Source organism: Drosophila mojavensis, unplaced genomic scaffold, assembly GCF_018153725.1.
Source record: "Drosophila mojavensis isolate 15081-1352.22 unplaced genomic scaffold, ASM1815372v1 contig_231, whole genome shotgun sequence".
NCBI classification, from domain to species: Eukaryota; Metazoa; Arthropoda; class Insecta; order Diptera; family Drosophilidae; genus Drosophila; species Drosophila mojavensis.
Genome location: NW_025318772.1, coordinates 5129220 through 5132746, shown reverse-complemented (window position 1 = coordinate 5132746; position 3527 = coordinate 5129220).

The following is a 3527-nucleotide window of genomic DNA, read 5'->3' as shown; positions in this document are numbered from 1 at the left end:
TGCTATTAAGACGCTGCCTCGCACCTCAGGCCATGGCTGGGGAAATGTAGTTCTCTGGGTCAATGCGAGCACCTTGACTAATCGAAGCCATGCCCAGAGAGGCACACGTTCTCTCGCTCAGTGTGTCAGTCCCAGCGTCTCCCAGTCAGTCATTCGCATTGTCAATAAATAAAATCTTTCGCTTTTGCTGTGACAGCTTTCACAACAGTCTGGTAAATACGCGCGTCTCAGAGCTGCTCTACGCACTTGGCACTAGCCAAGCACTAAAGAATATTTTACGACGCTCGAAATGAAAGCGGAAGAATCGCTAAGAATTTCATGGGTCGAAGAGATTACGAGCTGCGCTAAATGATTTCGATTTGTTTGCCAGGCGGCAGCCAGAGAGATGCTCTACTGCAATAATCAGGGAGTGACAACAACATGAGGAATCGATGAGATATACACATGTAACTATGTTTATTACAATATACTTGCCGGCCCGTGCGCTGAGCGAGAAGATGTTCCCGAGTTGAACCTCACGTTCTGGATACCATAAAACACAATGGAGCGTTGCGACTTGGGGCAGGCCAAGAAATGTCGCTGTTCTATTGTTCAATGACTATGGCCATTGCAGTGCATTGGCTGGCGAAATTTCGGCTGCTTTTATGTTTATGCATGAATTCCAACATGAAAATGCAACAAGGAAGAAAACTCGCTGGCCATAAATCAAATTGGCCAAAATGCTCCCAGATCCAGCACGCAGTCATGGCCAACTGATTGAGCTGTCGCGTATTTGGGTGAGATCGCCCAGTGTCTAAATGTCTGCAAGTCGCAGCTCCAGCCCCAGCCCCAGCCCCAGCCCCAACTACAGCCACAGCCACAGGCCAATCCTCAATCCCCGTTCCATACCAGTTGCGATCTCTTGAGCTGCTGCCATTTGGTTTGTCATTTGAATTTCGTGCCTGTTTTTGCCTTTCTGGCCGAACCGCCCAACCATTTTAGAGGCAAATCTTCTGTTGGCCAAAATTGAAACTTGAACGTGGTCAGATAAGTTTCCCTACTCTGACTGTCTGACTGGGCTCTGTCACCTTGTGCTGCTGCTTATAAGGCGCTAGATCGCTACCATATTAACGGATGTTTGTCATATTTACAGGCACAGCCCGCCCACATTTTCCAGATTTTCCGATTTCGCTCTGCTTATCTACTGCAAGTGGGTCAGCTTGGAGATCGGGCAACAGCAAAAGTGCATCAGCAAGCGGAAGCGCTGCTGCAGCTAGAGGTTATCCATATTTTATTAATGGTCTTTAATCCAGTTATAGATACTCGCCAAAGAGCATTGCCCAATGGCCAAAGATAAAATGATTTCTATGTAGGAGTCGTTGAACGGTATGGAAGGGGAGGAGGTGGGGCGTTTATTCTTATTCTATTACAAATTTTATTACACTTAAGTGTAGTGAATAAACTGAAATGTGTGCCATGAATGGATGCAATGGCTGGAATAGATGCAATGGCTTGAGCCATGTCTAATCCCTGGCGGGCGCTTTCTTTGATGATTTGATGTAATGATGAGCGCTGCCCGGCCAGGGCGATGCTGATGTAATGTTTGCTCGATCTGGTCACGTTGCACATAACCGCAGCGCCTTTTATTTAACGTGCGGTAATTGCATTAATGAAAACTTAATATCGTAAATTATATTGTACAAATCGGACAAATTGAGCTGCGTACAACGAAAGCGAAATTGTTTGATTTGTTGCGATTGCGCCCACAACGCCCAACACCAATTTAGGGCCTCGCCCAGGTGATTTTCAATCAATACACTGTGAGAGAGGGAGAGGGAGGGAAAGAGACATGTCTTTGGGCACAGTCCCATCTACAGATCCGTATTACCTCCCACACGAGGAGGTTGTATGGGTTGACTTGGTTAGCTTGTCTGCATTTCATTCATTAGTTCGTTTATTGCTCTAAGTAAATAAAAATTTTAGCAACTGCAGTTATGTTGCTTTTTTATGGTTGGCAGTTAAATGCGAAGATAATTGAAGAACATATTTCAGTATTGGCGGGCGTCTGTCATGACGGAATTCCGCATTGTGGACAGATGGGCTGGACTGTTAGCATAAAATACCACGTAATTTAGTTCCCTATAGGATTTAAGCTCTTCAAATGATACTCAACGGGGTCTGAACGACCATTAGCTGCCTCCCACTAGAATGCAGTCGCTTTGCTCTTGCTAGTAGCTCCATAAATTAGATTTAGAATACATACATAACTGTTCTCAGAGGCGGGCTAGTCTATTTTTGCGAACGGCCCGACGTGCAACCCAACTGGTTCCACCTGTTCCTCCTGCGCCTTCGGCTGCCAGTCATCTATTCAGCGGAAAATTTTGATGTTGCGCATTTTGTTTTTACGAGTATGACAAGAACCCAGAGCCAAGAGCCAAGAGCCAAGAGGAACACGAACAGCAAGCGGATGCTGCTCTCCATGTGTTCGGGCCTCATTTCTCTACAAGTCAGACGTGCTGTCGTTTACATAATTAATATCAAGCAGTGCTCTTTTCAAGCCTATCATTGCTCTTTATTTTATTATTTTTGGAGCGGGCATATAAAAATAACATCGGTCTTACTCAGAGTCCATTTCCCAAACAGGATGTGCTTTTCGCATAAAAATAAACCTAATTGAAAGTATTCAACTGAGACCTAATTAGGGGCACTAAATATTTTTAAGCCAAATTGAATTTATAAAAGCAATATAATGAGTTTTCACTTGGAATATTAATATTTAATGGGAGCTCTTATAAATCAAAGTGACATCCGAGCCTTCAAGGCTCTCGGCTTAACATTTGCAGCGGAAACTGGGAACTGGCAAACGGCGAGCTGCTGGTCAACCATAAATATGTATCAGTTGCGCATCTGGCAGTGGGTAATCGCGCCGCGGCCTCTCGCATGGCCATTGTACAGGCGTATGCATGTCCATGTCTATTAATAATCAGACGTGGAAAGCCGTTGAAAGGCATCGGAGCATTCATTGGCTGGTGGAATGCTGCGGGTTGGCTGGGCATCGGAGTTGATGGGGCCGTCGCCGGAAAGTGAGAGTCGCCGCTGGCCGTGGCAGATGAATCGATTTGAATCTGAACAAACAAATGATTTATGCATCTGCGTTCATACTCATTGAGAGAATCATGTGAAAATTTGTGGAGCCGCCTCCAAAAACTGACCAAGTTCGGTTCACTTTCATTGACTGCCGTTGAAGTGTGTGAGAAAGTATTTGAGCGCAGCTGCAATTGAGCTGGTGTGGAACGAGTGGCCCATGAAATGAGCTTTGATTAATTCAGGACTTGTGTGCAATTACCATTTGGCCATTCTGACCCACATTAATCTGCAAATCGCTGCGCTCTGGGCCAGAGCGGAAATTAACTGAGCCACAGATACCACTAGAACAGTAAACGGCGAATCAGCAATTTTGCTGTTGCTGTTGTTGCTGCTGCTGCTGTTGCTGTTGCTGCCGCGCATGCGCACGCGCCATCAAATCGACTTCATAACTCACAGACGGC